The following is a 20,189-nucleotide window of genomic DNA, read 5'->3' on the forward strand; positions in this document are numbered from 1 at the left end:
CAAGGAGGCACCCTAAGAACGAATTTCCATTGCATTCGGTTGAAGTGTGTTTCGTTTGTGAGGAGGACCATCCCACAAATCAGTGTCCAACCTTACCTGGGTTTAAAGCCATGTACCAAGGGACAGAAGCTCCCACAGAGCCTCTCTATTACCTCAACCAAAGGAGGCCACAAGGATCTAGACCTTATCAGCAGGGGATGCAAGGGGCATCTCAAGCTTATTACAACCCCAACCAGTCAACTCCTATGCCTTCCTGGGGTCCATCCTTCATGGTCCATGCCTCCTCCATGGTCTTATCCACCTCAGTACCCCACTCAACCTACTTCTCATCCATATCACTCACATACCTAGCCACAGCCTCAATGGAATGCACCTCAGTCGGGGTGGAGGCCCCAATACAACACTCCTCCTGCCATTTTGCCTCCACCACCAGTGCAACCTCAACCATTACCTCCTGCTCCTCCAAGGCAACCTCAAATGCCTGCTCAACCGAACCCGAACCCCAACAATAGACAGACCCAGCAGGTATACACTGGGGAAACCTCATGCCCTACCTATGCTGTGGAGATCCAGGAGATCAACCTTCGATCTGGAAAGACTCTACCAGATCGCCAACCTCCTCCCCCAGAGGATGAGGAAGATAAACATGAAAGTGAACCGAAGGCTATTCCACCCTTTCCTGAGAGACTAACAGCCACCACACAACCTAACCCAGAAGAAGATGAGCTTTTGGGTGAGCTCAAGCAGTTGTGTGTAAAAATCCCACTTCTCCAAGCCATCAAGGATGTGCCAATATATAACAAGCTGGTTAAGGAGAAGTGTTTCAAGCACCCAGGCAGACGGAAGAAAGATGCCTCAACTGTCAATGTCATAAGACAACTGTCTGACCTCATGCTAGGACAAGTCATCTGCCCAAAGTACCTAGATCCTGGAAGCCCTGTAGTAGATGTTCACATCAATGGCACTATTATACCTCACACCTTGATTGATCTGGGGGCTGCCATTAATGTGATGACCAGGGATACCATGCTTAAGCTTAATCTTCAGGGTTCCTTGAGGAAGACCTCGACAGTACTGCAATTAGCAGATCGCTCCACCGTGACTCCCGAAGGGATTGTGGAGGATGTCTTGGTCTCTATTGACTCTTGGGAATACCCTGCAAACTTCCTAGTTCTGCAACCAAAGGCCAAACTTACTGGGTATCCTCTCATTTTGGGAAGGCCTTGGTTAGCCACTGCAGATGCTTACATAAGTTGTCGGGCAGGAAACATGACCATCAAAAATGGTCCCATGTCCAAGCAGCTAGTCCTATACCCTCCCGCCCAACCTTCTTTAGAGCATGATTTACCACTCTGGTTGGAGGAAGGAGAAGAAGACGAGGTGTACTCAGCACCTCTGTGCACCTTAGATACCACTAGAAAAGACCCCCCAACTGAGGATGACTTGATCGAGACCTTGATCCAGAATCCACCTTCCAGTGCACTACCCTTAGAGGAATTGGTGGAGGATGCCCAAGCTAGCACCTTAGTGGATCTCTGTACAACCAACCCTGTTACTCCCAGACTCAAGAATGTGGAGTTCGGCCCTGAGAAAGCATTGAAGATCAGCTCCTCCCTATCTCCTTCCTAGGAAAAGGAGCTGTGTAGTCTGTTGGCCAACCACCTAGATGATTTTGCTTGGAGCTATAAGGAAATGAAAGGAGTCCATCCTTCGGTCTGTACCCATCATATATACATCAAAGAGGATTGTAAACCGGTTAGGCAACCTCAGAGGAGAATGAATCCAGCCCTTAAGGACATTGTTAAGGAAGAATTGCAAAAATTGTTGGATGCCAGATTCATTTACCCCATCTCAGATAGTGAATGGGTGTCCCCTCTAGTGTTGGTTCCCAAGAAAAATGGGAAATGGAGAATCTGTGTGGACTACTGAGAACTGAACAAAGCTACCAAGAAGGACCATTTCCCTCTACCTTTCATAGATCAAGTGTTGGATGGACTGGCAGGAAAGAAGTTCTTCTCTTTCCTGGATGGGTTTAGCGGGTACAATCAAATCCAAATCAGCCCGGAAGACCAAGATAAGACCACCTTCACTTGTCCTTAGGGTACCTTTGCCTATCGAGTCCTTCCCTTTGGGCTATGCAATGCTCCTGCTACCTTTCAGAGAGCTGTCTTGAGCATCTTCTCGGAGCTGGTCCATGATGCAGTAGAAATCTACATGGATGACTTTACTCCTTATGGGGCCAACTTCCAGGAAGCATTGTCCAACCTGGGGAAAGTCCTAACCAAATGCACCGAGATGAACTTGTCCCTTAGTCCTGAAAAATGTGAATTCCTAATGACTGAGGGGACCGTGCTAGGCCATACCATTTTTTGCCAAGGATTGCAGGTGGATCCTAACAAAATTGCTCTCATCAAGAGGGTTCCACCTCCTCAAAAGGTAAGGGATGTCTGGAGTTTCTTGGGATTAGCAGGATACTACCGGAGATTCATTAAAGATTTCAGCAAGCTAGCCTCGCCATTGTTTGGTCTGTTGGCAAAAGATGTGGAGTTTAAATGGACTGACGATTGTCAGAGGGCTTTAAATGAATTGAAGGACAAGTTGGTATCAGCCCCAATCCTGAGAGGTCCAAACTGGGCCCTATCTTTCCACATCCACACTGATGCCTCGAACAAAGCCATAGGTGCAGCTTTAGGACAATTTGAGCAGAAACTTCCATATGCCATTTACTTTGTTAGCAAAAACTTGTCCAAAGCTGAGCTGAATTACACTGTAACCGAGAAAGAATTCTTGGCTGTGGTCCATGCATTGAACAAGTTCCGACATTATATTACTAGTTACCAGACCTTTGTACATACTGACCATGCTGCTATTAGATATTTGATGAATAAACCAGATGTGAATGCTCGTATTATTAGATGGTTACTTTTATTGCAGCAGTTTGATCTAACCATTGTTGATAAACCAGGTAGAGAAAATGTTGTTGCTGACTTTTTATCTATATTGGATTTGTCTGCAGATGAGGATGGAACAGTGGACGATCAGATGCCTGATGAACATCTGTTTGCTATTTCAGTACTCTCTCCATGGTTTGCTGATATAGCAAACTATCTTGTTTCAGAACAGTTCCCTCCACACCTATCTTCCAGAGAGAAGAGAAGAATCATCAGAAAAAGTGCCTCATTCACTTGGATCGGGGGCAATCTGTTCAAGCTTGGCCCCGATCAGATCTTAAGGCGTTGTGTAAGGGAGGAGGAAGTCTTTGATATCCTCCTCACTTGTCATGATGGGCCTTGTGGAGGGCATTTTGCAGCAAAGAGAACTGCCTTCAAGATCCTGCAGGCAGGCTACTATTGGCCCACACTTCATCAAGATGTCAAAATATATGTCAGTCAATGTGACCAATGCCAAAGAATGGGGAAACCAACCCAAAGGGATGAGATGCCTCTCTAACCTCAAGTGACTCTTGAGCCATTTGAGAAGTGGGGCATGGACTTTGTGGGCCCAATCAACCCCTCTTCGAGGCAAAGGACTTACATCATTGTGTGTACTGACTATTTGACAAAGTGGGCAGAGACCAAAGAAATCAAAGCAGCAACAGAAGAAAAGGTGGCCGAGTTCCTAAGAGAGAACATCTTCTATAAGTTTGGCTATCCAAGAGAGCTGGTCACCGATCAAGGGAGCCAGTTCACCTCCAACCTGGTTGAAGATCTCCTAGCTCATCACAAGATCAAGCACAGGACTTCCACCCCTTATCACCCTCAAGCAAATGGGCAGGTGGAAGTCACCAATAGAGCATTATAAGGGATCTTGACTAAAGTGGTGAGCAGCAGCCGAAAGGACTGGGCAGATCGCCTGGTAGAAGCCACATGGGCCTACAACACCACTTGGAAGACCACCACCGGTTTCACACCATATGAGCTAGTCTATGGGAAGAAAGCTTTGTTGTCCATTGAGTTTGAATACAACACCTTGAGGATGGCAGCTCAGCTGGACCTAGATCTCAGCCATGCACAACAAGAAAGGCTGCTGTAGCTAAATGGCCTGGACGAGCACCGCATGCAGGCCCTCCTTCACTCCGAAGTGGTTCAACTTCAGAGGAAGGTGTGGCATGACCAACATCTCCATGACAAGCAATTTCAGTCGGGAGATTGGGCTTTGTTGTATGATTCCAGATACAAAGATTTCAAGGGGAAGCTGAGAACCAGATGGCTAGGACCATATACAGTGGAGAAATGCCATGACAATGGATCTATCCTCATTCGAACCATTGATGAGGAAGCCATTCCCATGCTTGTCAATGGGCATCGATTGAAGATCTACAGGAGACCTCTCTCAAGACAAGAGTTTATCAAAACTATGGAGAAATCTGTATTGGTCATAGAGAAGGGTTCTGCCTCTGCCTCTGGCACACCCTGAAAAAATATCTGAAAAAAATAAATAAATAAAGATCCTTGGGTGAAAACCTCTCTGAGGCGCCCAAGGCAGGTAGTAGGGGTGAAAACCTCATTGAGGCGCCCCTATTGTCTTTCAAAAAAAAAAGGAGAAAAGGTGAAAAGATCCTTGAGTGAAAACCTCTCTGAGGCACTCAGGGCAGATGGCATGGGTGAAAACCTCTTTGAGGCGCCCCTGTCATCTTTCAAAAAAAAAAAAAAAGAAGAAGAAGAAAAAAAAGAAAAAAAACAATAAGCAAAATATGGTAAAAATTGCATGCAGGTTGCAGATGCTCTATGGAGAAGAGGAAGCCCTTCAACTCACAGCCAAGGGTCCTTATCATGCTGTCAAGGAACCTCATCAGTACCTCCTCCAAGAGCACCCATGTTTTTTCAAGGTATGTGCAATTTTATCATGGTTTGAATCTTCTACAGGAAGCTGTTGTCTTTCTACAGGAAGGCGCAGTCTTTCTACAGGAAAGTGCAGACTTTCTACAGGAAGGCCGAACTTTCTACAGGAAGCTCTGTGTTCTACAGGAAACTTCCTGTAGGAGTTTTGGACGGCCAGAATTCATCTTAAAAAGAGAGTTCGCAACCATGGATTGGTTTGGGGAGCATGCAAGCCTCTGTTGGCATCCTTGCACGTTGCTGTCACCATGCTCCACCACCCGTGTCGACATGCGGCCAAGTCCCTGCACAAACAAAGAAAATCGTTGAGATCTCGCGGGAAAGCAATTTCCAAAGGTTAACAAATGATGGAATCTCGTACCACATGCATCAAGAGCTCCGAGATTGTGATCGAGAAGCCAGAACCGCCATCGTGCAGCATGCACCCAAGGAGAAAGGACTGTTACGAGACCCCTCGCAGGGATCCTGTAACAGTTCAACCTGCTCGAGTGGATACAATTCACAGCACCGCCATCCGAAATGAAACGCGGGCGCATGCAAGCAAAACCATCCACTCCAGCGTTGGCAGCCTGTAACCACGAGCTTTCGGGTCTGTGTAAGTTGCACGCAGCAGGTAGATCCGCTCACCCTCGTCCGAGAACTGGAAAAATCGTGTACAGCCACGCAGGTAAGTGTCTCCACCCTTCCTTCCATCAAATCGCATGAATCTAACTTTGAAATTGTTTGCAAAGCGTAAAATTGAATGGTTGAGCGGCCGTATGGCCAGCCGACTGGCCACGTCGGCTAGTTAAAGTGTAATTGGATGTTTGGGTGGCGGCCATGACAAAGACAATGAACGGCATGCACGTGGGAACACTCTCGTCAGAAGCATGAGTTTAACAAGAAAGGCGGCGGAAAATATGTGGGAATGAATGTAGCAGCAAGTGAATACGCAGGTGGAGGATGGATGACGTCGCCCAACGGTCCGGCGGGGACAGCTCATCCCCCGCGCCACGGATTGCGCCGATTCAAAATCCAATCGGCTAAATCATGCGCATGCATTTATCATCCAACACTTCAACTCGGATAGCTATTATGATCTCCTCTGCACTTTGATACGCCGAGTTGTTGGCTACCTGAACGCTGGTCAAGCACACCGCGAGCACAGCCAACTACAGTCCTCCCCGAGAATTGCGCGCGGCTTCTACAGGAACGCAGTTCTACAAGAACGCAGTTCTACAGGAGTGCAGTTCTACAGGAACGCAGTCTACAGGAACGAAGTCATCTACAGGAAAGCGGGTGCCTCGCGAAAAAGGTGGCCAATTAAGGAGGTAACCCTGAACTCTTAATGTGACTGGTTATTAGAAGTGGCAAGACCATCGTCCACGGTCGGGTTATAAAAATATTGGTGGAATTGTTGTTTGTTGTGTCGTTGCTACCATTCTACAGGATGTTGGTATAAATAGTCTGTGTTGAAATTTTGTATGTGCATGCTCTGTCTTCATAGACCAAATCTCTTTTGCATCTGCCTATTTTCGTTAAAACGACCGTGTTCATCATGCCAGGTGGGTTTATAAGACGAGAGCCCACGGATTCAAATAACCTAAGGAGAAACCCGGCAGTGGTAGAGCTCTTCACCAGAGCACAATGGATGCCTTTTTGTGATATGCTGCAGGGCTACGATGATGAAGTAGCCGAGGAATTCTTGCAGGCTTTGAAGCCTAAATCCCAGACACTGGCCACAGTAAAATTCAGAGGTCTAAGCCTCAAACTCACCCCAGAACATATCAGTCAGATCACAGAACTTCCTATGGGTCTGTTGTGGGATAAAGAGGAGAGAAAGCTGAGTCAGCAAGCAAAGAAGGAATTCTTTCCACCTGAGGAAGAATTCTCAGAGGATAAAAACGGGGTGAGAAGAACGAGTCTATCACCACCTTGGAATGAAGTCAGTTTGCAAATCATGAAATATATTACTTGTGAAGGCCGGTTCAGCATCGTGTATGCATATCACTTTCTGCTACTCACTGAGTTGAGGCACCGAATTGACCTTCCTATAGAGCAAAAACTGAGCGCCCCTTATTATCTCCTGCAGTCCCTAATGGAGTGTGCTACAAAGCTAAGAGAGGGCATACCTGATCAAATAGCCCACCATGGGTTAATAAAGCTGCTTGTGGAAGATGCACTACACTCATATAAGGTCCTCCTCTCATGGGAATCCTTCCGCAATTTGACCAAAGATGGGGATATTAAAATGTTGATCGAAGAAACGGGTTCCTCTAGCAGCGAGGAACACGAAGCAGTGGCCGAAGAACAAAGGAAGAAGCATGAGGAAGAGAAGGACCAAGGAAAAGGTGGCACACCTATCCTGTCAGCAAGGGAAAAGAGGATGAAGAGCATAATGGACAAAGCAGAGGTGGCCCACGTCAGCCCAAGTACCTCAACAGCACCTGCACCCAAAGCAAAAAGCAAAACTCAAGCAGGCAAGCAAGCGGAAGTGGAGACACCTGTGTCTACAGGAAAGCAAAAACATGCTTCTACAAGAAGCCCGAAGACACAAACTCAGGCTTCTACAGGAAGCCCAAAAATCATTGAAAAACAGGCTTCTACAGGAAGCCCGAAGATCAGTGAGAAACAGGCTTCTACAGGAAGCCCAAAAGCAAAGACCAAGGCTTCTACAGGAAGCCCGAAAATCGTTGAAGAACAGGCTTCTACAGGAAGCCCAAAAACGCAGACAAAGGCTTCTACAGGAAGCCCGAAAGTGCAAACACAGGCTTCTACAGGAAGCCCGAAGACAGAGACAAGGGCTTCTGCAGGAAGCCCGAAATTGGAAAAAGGGGCTTCTACAAGAGGCCCGAAAGTCATTGAGAAACAGCCTCCTACAGAGAGTCTGAAGGCAGAGAGAGGGCCTTCTTCAGGAAGCCCAACAGCGGGAAAGAAAGAATCTTCTACAGGAGGCCCGGAAGTGGGCAAAGCAGGGTCTTCCACAGGAAGCCCGAAATCTGGAAAGGAGGGGCCCTCTACAAGGAGCTCTGAGAGAGCAAAACGCAAGAAAGAGAAGGCTGGCATTCTCGAAAAAGAGGCAGCAGTGGCACTGGCTGCCCTCAGTACACCTCCAAAACCGAAGGAGAAAAGGGAGAGGGAGACCCCTCTACCATCTGAAGCCAGGAGAAGCAAGAGGATGACCACGGGCAAGCCACAGCCTCCACCCAGCAGGCAAACCATTTCAGGGGATGTCCCTACTTCACCCAGTGCAAGAACCCCCTCTAAAACATCAACCACCCCCGAAAAGGGGAGCCCAAAAATAACTTCCTGGACACGAAAAATAGGCTAGTCGCTTTTCGAAGCCCGGCTCAAGGAAATAGGAAAGGGGGAGGAAGCATCACCTTCGTCACCACCAGGGGCAGCAAAGGCAGGGCCACCAAAAACGGGAAAGGAAGAAGCACCACCCTCAGCAGAAAAGGCAGAACCACCAAAAACGGGGGAGGAAAAGCGTGCTCCGGGCTCTAGTTCTCGGCCAAAGACGAGGAGCCAAGGCAAAGTTGCTCAAGGATGAGCAAATAGCTTAGCTGGGGGGTGATGATGAACCCCAATTTTTGGTACAATTTGGGCTCATTTGGCCTACTTGCTTTGCTCAAACCATTCACTTTTTACTGCTTATGCATGCATTTCTTAGTTTATTCGTGTTGTTTGTAGGAAGAAGGGTAGACATTTTATCTACGTGACTAATGCATGATGCTTTCAGGATTTTGGCATTAAAAGGGAGAAAAAGACAACGAAAAAGGAGACAAGGAGACAATGAGGTGGCACTGCTGGTTTTTAGGAGAGGATGTCCACGGTCTTGGGGACCTTCCTCGTGATTCCCACCAAGAACTCCGAGCTCCAATCCATCTCCCCACCGAGCTTAGAAGCAGCCAGCTGTTCTACAGGAACAACAGTTATAACTGTTCTACAGGAACAGTAGTTATGACTGTCCTACAGGATCAGCAGTTAAACTTTAGTTGGACAGTCGAGCTCCTAAAATCAAGGACATCTGTTGGCTGATCGTTTTTGCATAAATACTGAGGCCGTAGCCTTGTAGAGAAGCTTTTTTGAACCTTGGCATTACTCTTGTAATTGAAAAGTACGAGCTAGAGCTCAGTTTTTGTTCCTTTTTGTAAGCCAATTTGGCATGACATCAGATTATGAATAAAGAAGGCAGATTTTGATCTAGTTCTGAGTTTTCTCAAGGAGCTATAGCTCTCAGGTTAGGGCCCAACCTGAGAGCAATAGATCTCCTCAGTGTTGTAATGTGTTTGCATTTCGTTCCAGCACTTTGAGTTTGTTTATTTCCACATGCAATTCGAATTCACAGTTTGGTAATTTAGTCGTTTTCATGAGCATAGATAGGACTAGTTTATGGTGATTTGCTTTCAGTTGCTTAAGTTTGATAGGAGGATAGATATAATCTCTTGGAGCTCCAGCAAAAAGGTTGAGGAAGTCTCCACTGCCATCTCTGTTTGGAGATTGGAGTGCAGCCTATACCAACCACAAAAATACGCAGTTCTTCACTTTATACATGCTGCAACATAGTCTCGTTTATGATAGATCTTTCCATGCACTTCACTCTTGCACCATACACCTTCATCACCACTTCATGCACATTCCTCTACACGCTTTATATTGCTGTTCATTGAGTTCATAGCACAGGTAGCATAGGTTAATGAATTTTCATCTTGGTGACAGTCATAAGCCATTTGTTTCATTTACACTGCTCTTCATCGTTCTATTACCTTCTTCTTCGTCTTGATCACGCATACAACCACATCCTTGACCTCTGCTCCGCTCTGTTATCTCCCAAACTCCTCCACTCCTCACGCAACTTCATTCTTTAGACATATTCGTTGTTATAACCTTCCATCCATCAACCCACTTCATAAACTTGTTCTCCATCCTACTTCTCCACTCCTGAGCCATCACCAACTTTATTCCTACCTTGCACATCTCCCCCTACCATTCCATCACTCCACCATCACTTCAAACACCCACGGTAGGTCATCCTGTAGCAATTTGTAGACTTCCTGTAGAAACCCCTGCGTTTCCTGTAGAATCCCCTGCAGACATCCTGTAGGAGGCCACTCACTCGGTTGCTGAGCTTCTGAACGTGAGGAACCTCTGTGGACTGATGCTAAGGATCTCTGGGGACCTCTCCTAGCCTCCCCAACCTTTCCCAAGCTTTCCTTCCTTCCGCATCACATCTGCACAACCAAACCCTAATAAGCACAAAATCACAATCACTCCATCCACTTAAAGAAAAAAATACAAAAACATGTCTTTTAAGATGCAAGTAGATTAGATTCATGCATTTTCACTCATTAGAAGTAATGGCATCATTGGTAGAAGTTTCCTTCACATTCTTTGCATCATAGAGGTTAGACTAGTTAAATTAGGGTTTCCTAGGGTTTCCGTGCTTTATTGGTTTTCAGTTTCCTTCTGCAATTAGACTAGTCTCCTTTGAGTTAGCTTTCATCCATCATTGATAAAGCTTCTTCTGTGAGCCTATAGAAGTTGGCTTGAGCCCTAGCGGACTTGTGCCAGCTGACCAAGTGACAGCTGCGACAAGAGCTAGTACTTGTGCATATAGCACCGTCGCTTCCAAGTTTGTACGAACTACCGGGTTGATAAAATTAAGAGACAGGAAGCCCCAGGAGTTGTAGCATTATTGCTACAATACTGGAGCTCACCAGCATTGCTTATGCGTGTTGTTGGTTGTTGTCATGCATGAGGTCATAGCATGCATTTTTGATATGGCCTTGCATTGATGACTGGATCCTAGTTAGGGTGGTGTTTATGTTTTGATACATTTACTTGTGTATGTCTATATGTTGTTATGATTATGTTATACACATATCACATTGATCTAGTGATCTTGCAGACAAGGTATCCTCCCCGAGCTATACTGAGGTATGTCGATTTTTTGTGATTTAGTTTATCTGACATATTATGCATTACAGGAAGAAAGATCAAATGGCTAGAAAGACGGTTGACTACAAGGACTCTCCTTATGAATCCTAAGAGCAGTATGGTGTTGGGAACTCTTCAGATTTGGTAGTTACATTGAGAAGTTTGAAGGAAGGGATAAGGATTTGTAAGGTAGATAATGATCGGATCATACAAGAAAAAGAGAAGCATGCAGAGGTGAATGTTATACTTCTTCAGGGTTTGTGAGACTTGTAGTGAGAAGGGTCGCTTTGGATCAACCATGGACATGAGGATAAAACCAATGGGGCATATGGCAGTAGATCTCCAGGTAGACACAGGTCAAATAGATCTAATACAGTGAGATATGGCAGGGCGTTGGACACTCCGGAGAGGAGGGGTGATGAGTACAGGTATTATTCTAGTTCTGGTTATGATAGACATCATGATTGTCATCACTATCATCCTTATAGGAGGAATGATAAGGGATACTTGTCGGATGAGTTCAATAAAGAAAAACCACCTATGTTTGATGGAGATGTGAAGAATTCAGAAGATGCAGAGGCTTGGATACTTGGGATGAACAAATTCTTTGAGTTGCATGAGTACACGGATAACGTGAAGGCTAGAATAGCTATCTTCAGCTTGAAAGGTAAAGCAGACATCTGGTGGGAAGATGTTAAGCGGGTTAGAGACATTAGGATAGATGACTTGAGATAGCAAGAATTAAAGAGACTTTTAAGGAAGAATTACTTGTTAGAAAGGTAATATGACATTAAGCCAAAAGAATTCTATGAGTTAAAGATGGGATCAATGGCAGACGAAGAGTACATGACCAAGTTTCTAGAACTATTAAGGTATGTACCATATCTTACTAATGAGAATTCTAAAGTTTATATATTTTTCAGTGGTTTTCCATTAGTATTTAGAGATCAGATTGAGTATGATGAGCCTCGGTCACTTGAGGAAGTTATTGGGAAACAGAAGCATTGTTATGAACAATCAAAGCATAAGAATGAATCTTAGCATGGATGGAAAGGAAGGGACAAAGGTAAAGGTAAATGGAAGCCTAAGAGGACAAGGCCTTAGCATGCATATGAGAAATAAAATGTGGCACCGCAAAAGAGATTTAATGCAACTAGACAGGGACATCAGTCATAGTAGAAACATAGAGGTGTTGGTATTAGTCAGTTGGAGTGTTGGACATGTGGCAAGGAACACCTTAAGAGAGATTGTCCACAGAATTAGGGAGGTAGACCACAGATATATAGTGCACAAGAGGCACAGACTGTCGGGGACATTGGTCAGAGTATTCCATGTATCTATGCAGCAGTGGACAACAGGCAGGTAGAACACTAGGAATCTATCAATGAGATGGACAGTAAGCTTTGTGATCAATTTATTTCTATTTTGATTGACCCTGGATCTAATGATAGCTGTGTTAGTGCAGTTGGCTATAGGTACAAAGAAGCAAGTTCATCATTGGGTAAGAGCTTGTGCATTTGATTTAAATGGTATGCCTACAGTAGCACATTTGAATGTGTTTCCGTTGGGCATGGATTAGTTGTATCTACATAGAACTAAGGATTACTGCTATGAAAAAGCTATTGAGTGTGTTGATGACAATGGAGAACCAAGAGTCTTGCAAGGTAAGAAGAAAGCCACATCAGTTAGGATGGTGACAGCTATGCAAGCAAAGCATAGCTGCAGGAAAGGGTGCAAGCTATTTGTAGTACAAATTTCTGGTGCTAAGGGTAAGGAGGTTGAGGATGCAGATGTTTTGAACAAATATCTAGTGTTGCAGCAATTTCAAGATCTATTCCTTGAGGGAATTATAGAGTTTCCACCTCACAAGGAGGTAGACTTTTCGATTGAGTTAGTGCTAGGGGAAACTCTAGCATCGAAAGCACCTTACAAGATAAGCACACTTGAGTTGGTTGAGTTAATATTACAACTGAAGGAAATTTTTGGACAAGGGATACATTAGGCCAAGTGTATCACCATGTGGTGCACTGGTCTTGTTTGTGAAAAAGAAATATGGTACTCTCAGACTATGCATTGATTACAAGAAGTTGAAAAATGTGACTATCAAGAACATATATCCTTTGCCAAGGATCGATGACTTGTTCGATAAACTGAAGGGAGCAGCAGTGTTCTCGAAGATTGACTTGAGATCTGGATAACATCAAGTACACATCAAAGAGGAAGAAATTTACAAGATTGCGTTTAGGACCAAGTATGGGCATTATGAGTTTGTTGTTGTTCCATTTGGCTTAACTAATGCTCCAGCTACATTCATGTGTTTGATGAATAGTGTGTTGCATCCATATTTGGATAAGTTTGTTATTGTGTTCATTGATGATATAATAGTATATTCTAAAAATGAGGAAGAACACGTCGACCACTTAGCAACAATATTGAGGTTTTTGAGAGAGCATCAGTTGTATGCTAAACTCAGCAAGTGTAGTGTCTTTCAAACTGAGGTGTACTACTTGGGACATGTTTTCTCCAAAGAAGGCATTGCAGTATATCCAATGAAGATAAGGGCCATCATGGAGTGGGTATCTCCTTAGAATGTGGATGAGCTGAGATCTTTCAGGGTCTGGCAGGCTATTATAGGAGGTTCATTTGGAATTTCTCATAGATTTCTTATCCCATTACATCATTTCAAAGGAAAGGTAAGAAGTTTGAATGGACAGAGGAGTGCGAATCTAGATTTGAGCAACTTAAGCAGCTGTTGACGCATGCACCAGTACTACAGATTGTAGATTTGGACAAAGATTTTGTGGTATGCACATATGCTTGCAAGAGAGGTCTTAATGGAGTCCTTATGCAGGATCGACAGGTGGTATGTTATGAGTCCCGGAAACTAAATGAACATGAGTAGAACTAACCGACACATGATCTTGAGTTAACAGCGATTATACATGCACTGAAGATGTGGAGGCACTATCTTTTTGGCAGGAGGTTTGTGCTTATGTGTGATCATGTTGGATTGAGGTATTTGTTTTACCAGCTGAATCTGAACACTAGGTAGGCTAGATGGTTGGCCATGATCAGAGAGTTTGATTTCAAGATCAGGTACATCAAAGGTAAAGAGAACAGGGTGGCAAATTATCTCAGTAGACAAATACAAGTATATCACTTGGCAGTTATGAGCTCCTATGGGACGGAATTACAGGATAAGATCTTGTAGGCAGGACAGCAAGATGTCAGTTACATGGAGAATGTGCACATGTTGCAACAAAGTTATAGTACAGGTACAGGTACAAGTCATGGTAGAGGTATAGGTACATGTAGTGGTATAGGTGGTAGTAGAGGTAAAGGTACAGGCGCAGGTGCATAGGGCATGGACTATCATCTTACAACAATTGGATTGGTCAAGTTCCAAGACAGGATATATGTACCAGATAGCAATGAGCTCAAGAAGGTGATATTGAGGGTGTTTAATGTGAAACCATATTTAGGTTGCCCGACTTATCACAAGACACTGACAGCAGTGAAGAGATATTACTATTGGCCAAATTTGAAGAGGGATGTAGAATATTTTGTGGCTAGATGTTTTGATTTTCAGCGAGTGAAAGCAGAGTGTAAGAATCTAGGTGGACTGCTATAGCCGATTGCAATTCTGGAATGGAAATGGGAGGTCATTTCCATGGATTTCATTACAGGGTTTCAAAGGACAATGAATCAATGTGATTCCATCATGGTCATTATGGACAGGTTAACAAAGGTTGCACACTTCATTCCATTGAAGTCTATGTTCTCAGCTAGTGATGTGGCATAGGTGTTCATCAGAGATGTGGTTATACTACATCATGTTCCAAAGAAGATTGTGTTAGACAGGGATGCAAAGTTCACTTCCAAATTTTGGAAGGAGTTATTTGCAGGTTTGGGCATGGAGTTGGCCTTCATCATAGCTTATCATCCGCAGATAAATGGACATACAGAGAGAGTCAATAGGATATTGGAGAACATGTTAAGGATGTATGTAATGCATCAGCAGCCGAAGTGGGAAGAGTATCTCCCTTTGGTAGATTTTGCATACAACTTCAGTTATCAGGAATCATTGAAGATGAGTCCTTTTGATGTTGGGTGTGGAGCATGATTATCTTCTTTATTCATAGGTCTTTGTTTCAGCCGAATGTATACCCTGGTAAGACTGTACACCCCACCACATGGGGGGGGGGGGTGCGGGGGAGACTTGATCCCCCCTGGCTGGGGATTTTAGGGGCCAATGGGCCCCTGGCAGGGGTTCGAGGGTAGCGCCCCTTGAAGCTAAAAAATAGATGTAAAATTACCTTGTAAAATGTTGTAGTTTCGTAATCAATCTAATTCATTCATTAGGTGGATGATCTAGCAATAGAAGTTATGTTTAATCTAGGGTTTTTTGCCCTAGAAGGAAATCCCTCGCTATATATGTGTATTCTGAGCAAGAAATAGAGAGGAGATTGTGTGAGAGCGAAGAGGAACTTACAACAGATCTATTGTAGGTTATATCTCTTCATTTTTCTGGATAATATAAAAGGAAGGATTGGCTATTTCTTTGTGGATGTAACCCAAATTGGGTGAACCATGTATATTTGTGTCTCTATTGTTTTATGCATTTTTTTTTTGTGTTTCTGCAATATTTTATGTGTTTCATGGCTCTTTAATATATAATTATCTAACATTTGAGGCATTGTATGGGCGGAGTTGTAACACTCCCACTAATTGGAGTGATCTGGTTAGTAGGGTATTGATTGAACCAGATATGTTGGCAGACATGGAATAGGAAATGCAGGTGATTAAGAAGAATCACAAGGCAGCACAGGATAAGCAGAAGAGTTACGCATTCAGGAACAGGTTGTTCAAGGAGTTCTAGGTTGGGGAACAGGTGTACTTGCGCTTCAAACCGAAGAAAATCTCCTTGCGGATTGGCTCATGTGCCAAGCTGGCACCACAGTTTTGTGGACCCTTCAGCATTTTTAAGAGGATTGGTCCAATAGCCTACCGACTTGCACTACTTCCGACAGTGAAATTCCATGATATTTTCCATGTATCTTTGCTTAAGAAGTATGTTAAGGATGTTGATCATGTGATTGACTAGTCTGTGTTGCAGGTGGAACTAGATGGATAATTCCATCTGGAGCCTCAGTGTATATTGCAAAAAAAGGTTATCATGCTCCAGAACTAAGTAATCAAGCAAGTTAAAGTGCAATGGAATCACTTTGGGCTCGATGAAGCTATATGGGAGATGGCGGATCAAATGCAGGCTATGTATCCTTTCTTGTTTTCTAGTTGCGGCAAAGCAGCTTGATATGGTGGTTTAGTATTTTCTTATGGTGGTTTGGTATTTGCTTATGATGTTTTGGTATTTTCTTATGGTGATTTGGTATTTTCTTATGGTGGTTTGGTATTTGCTTATGGTGATTTGGTATTTTCTTATGGTGGTTTGGTATATGCTATATAATGTTTTGATATGTGATTAGATATGATGACTAGTATATGTTTAATATATGTTTTCATGTATGATTTGGCATATGTTTTGGTATCTATATTTATGGTGATGTTGGTATATGTACCCATGTGTATGGATGTAAATAGCATAACGAGTTGTGTTATAAAGCTCCACTATGCGGTATGGGTGTCATTTCATTATGGTTATTTTATCATGCTATTATGCTATCATGTCATTATATTATCATGATGTTATGATGTTATATGAGTTGGCACTCAGCAAGATGATCATTGTAAATACCGAAATGAGTTGTGTTATAAAGCTCCACTATGCGGTATATTATCATGTTGTCATGATATTTCTCTGTTGAGCAGATCTTGCATTGTAAATACTGCATTGAGCTGTGTTATAAAGCTCCATGAGTAGTATATCTTCTTTCAGCAGGTTGTTGAGGAATATGTGTGATTGAACACCGAGGATGGTGTCCCCCAAGGGGGAGGGTTTTGTAACAGCCCTGGCGAAAATTACATGTAGTAAAAGTTAAAAATAATAACCACGGATGAATGGAACACTTATTCCAAGTTGAATGTTGAGCAGGACATCCTAGGGGGTGTTCATTTGGTTAATTATGGCTAAGGAAATTGGAAAAGGAAATGGATAAGGCTTGGGAAAGGAAAGATGGAATTTTTGGCACAATTATTTATGAAAATAATGGAGATTAGGAGAAAAAGGAGGTGGAAGGTCACAGGTTGCATGTGAGAAGGAAAATGAAGGAACATAATGGAAAATTAAGAAAATAGAAGCCTCATTCATAGAAAGGCTTCTGAGGATTAGTTGGTAACCTTTTGTCAATTCAGTTTTGGAGCACTTTCATTATTCTCTCTCTCTCTCTCATACTTTTGGACACTTACAGTTTTCTTGGAGAACTTTGGCACTGGAGCAAGAAAGACAAAGAAGGCAAGAGGAAGCAAAGATAAAGCAGGGAAAGGCAGGATCAAGTAGCTACAGCAGGCTTCATTGCAGGTATCGACTTGCATGTGTATTTTCCTTACTATATTTGGCATGCATGCCATTGCATATAGTTCTTTTCTATCATGGCATGGGTTTTTTGAGGTGTAACAATGTTTTTCAGCCTAGCCTTGCCATTTCCGAATAGCCATGGTGTGATGGGGTTCTCATGTTTGGTTGAGTTGGATTTCCAGATGGATTCGACGCTGAGTGGGGTGGATCTCTGAATTATAGAGCACATGGCCTAGTGGTCCCTGAACAGAACGATGGATCACGATAAATCCACTGGCCTAGTGACCCCTAAGCCAGACTGTGGGTTGCGATAAAGCCAAGATTATGTTGCCTCGATGAGCCTATGAATCCTTGTTGATGAATGGTAGCATATACGGTAAATCCAAGAGGTGGTTTTCTCTTCATTGGTCCTAGTAATCTAGATTTGGGATATGCAGTAAAGCTTGGAGAGTGGGTCTTGGTTTAGGGCCTAGTGATCCAAGTTTGGATTGCGATAAAGCATGAGAGACTAGGATATAGGAAAATTACTCACGATGTAGGTGGAGAAATCCGGTGGAATCCATGCTTGGTTAGCCTAGTGATCGAGTGGAGATCATGGTAATGCCTGTTATCATGTGTTCATTGTGTTGGCCTAGTGATCTGGGATGGATTACGGTAAAGCTTGGTTTCTATTGATGAAGGTGAGGTGTTTTAGCCTCGGTATGCCTTGGTTGAGTTATTTTTGTTTGAGTCCCACATTCATGCTTGGAATATGGCACGGGGATGAATGGTTGAAGAGATATTTGGCTCAGCCATTCTATGGTCGATTGGAACATGGTAGTCCCATCTTCAGTTGGTTGATTGCATTCATTAATGAGAAATTCATTCTCTTGATTTCTATGTGAAAATGTACTGATGTATATATGGATTTTGAAGGTTGATATCTTTATTATATTTTTGTTCCTATTATGTTGGTTATATGTACATTTTATGATAGCATATATCTATGGCTCTCATCATGTTTTTATTTGTATATGAATGAATAATGTGTTTATGACCTAATAGAGGATAATGCAGAAACTGGAATGAGGGAACAATGGTTCATAGCGATTCTTAGATAAGTATGAGATCCCTACACTTAATTTTGTTGTTTACACTTGTAGGTTACATGTTGATGACATGTCTGATGAAATGTCTGTCGTGGATAGTGGGGCTTTGATTAAGGTCGTGATCAACTTATTTCTTTTGCATCATTGTTTCCTTGTAATTTTATTGATTCTGAGTTATCATTCCATTTTGGGTAGTGGCCTCGGCTTTGGGCCTAAAAAAGTGGCTTAAATCCTGGGGTCGTTGGCACAGAACTGGAAAATTTAGTCCATAGTCACTAGTAGGAAGGCCTATGAGAACGAATATGGCCTCAGAGGTCTAGGAGAGCAATGTGACCCAGGGAAAGGTTGTCTAAGTGGTTGACTTGTCTCCTGAGGGTTTTGTTGTTGATATTGGATGATTGTGTGTGATGTTCCCTCGGTTCCACTTCCTTAAGTTCACCTAGGAGGTCGAATTTTATTATAGTAGCCTCTCGTCTCATGTTTTACCCCGGTTGGCATGGATACTTGGGTGGATGTGGGAGGAGATGTCCAAGAACTCGATCTCTTCTTAGATGTACCTGTGTAGACAATCGCAGTACTTGAGTACCAAATGCCGCTCAGAATCCTTAATACCCAACTTCATGCTAAGGTTATGAAAAAAAATGGTAAACTCTGGCATGTCTTGGTCCCTTCCCGACCGCAGCATGGTCTAGTTTATGTATTTATCCTCATAGCTATCGACATGGTAGTACTGCTCCTTGATGGCGTCTCGAACATCCATGTGGGTGTGGCTGAAAATAGTGAGGGTGTAGTTTCGTCCTTCTTCTCACAGTATCTTTCCCACTAGTCCTTGACGTGGGGGAGAACTTTGAGAAGTGGAAAAGTAATCTTTTCCCGACTGGAAAAATCATGAACAGAAAAATATCCTTCTAGCATATTTAACCATTTATCTTTGGCGTTCGCACCTATCTAACCTTCAAATATGGGGATTTCAATGTTAACTTGTACCTTAAAGGGTGTGGTGCTAATAGAGTAGTTTTTGGAAGGAGATGTGTCGCCTTTAGGTAGTCACTGAAGGATTTGGGTAAAGTTTTCATCACCACATTCCTTTGTCGCTCGAGGGCTTCTTCGAGCAAGATTTTTAAAGGATCTCCTGCCCCCTCATCTTTCTTCTCTTCCGCGATGGGAAGTCCTCGATATTTGTGAGTATGTTCTTGTAAAGGTTTGACCAATTCGAGCCCTAACTCCTTATATCTCAACCTTTTTGGGGACATGCAAAGAAAAACATAGAAAGAGCATACCACTCTAATACTACTGATCCGAACTTAAACACAAACTCAACAAATTAAAGATATAACCATAAATATAGAGATGCATTAGAAATAACACTTCATTTAATTAATATCAAATACTGAAATTTACTTACAAACATAAACAAAAAACAAAAAAAACCAAAAACCTAGCTCAAGTGATGGTAGCTTATCTCTGAGAAGAGATGTGGCGACTACATGCCTCTGAAATGTGTTAAAATGAGGGTCGAAGGCCTATTTATTATTAGGAAATAATGGAAAACCATAAACATCCAGAAATCGTACCCTAGGAGATGAAGCGTCAAAATTACGGGCCCCATTTGGGTAAATTGGTACATCAACTTCCCGGGGTCGTAAATTTGGCATACGATCTCTGTTTGACGCGCACAATACTTCATTAGAAATATCTATTAGAGGACTGCAAATTTCAAGTGGAAAACTTGGGTATATAACCCATGTTTTCCTCGGTTTTCCCAAAAAACACCGTTTAGGACCTCGAAACGGCTCTAGAAGTTCAAGACCTGAAAAATTGCCAAAAATAGTAAATTGTGCTACAATTAAGGAAACTGAAAAATTGAAA

The sequence above is a fragment of the Pinus tabuliformis genome, chromosome 4_1 (genome assembly GCF_031772625.1).
Source record: "Pinus tabuliformis cultivar Carrire ecotype Pingquan chromosome 4_1, CPIR1, whole genome shotgun sequence".
NCBI classification, from domain to species: domain Eukaryota; kingdom Viridiplantae; phylum Streptophyta; class Pinopsida; order Pinales; family Pinaceae; genus Pinus; species Pinus tabuliformis.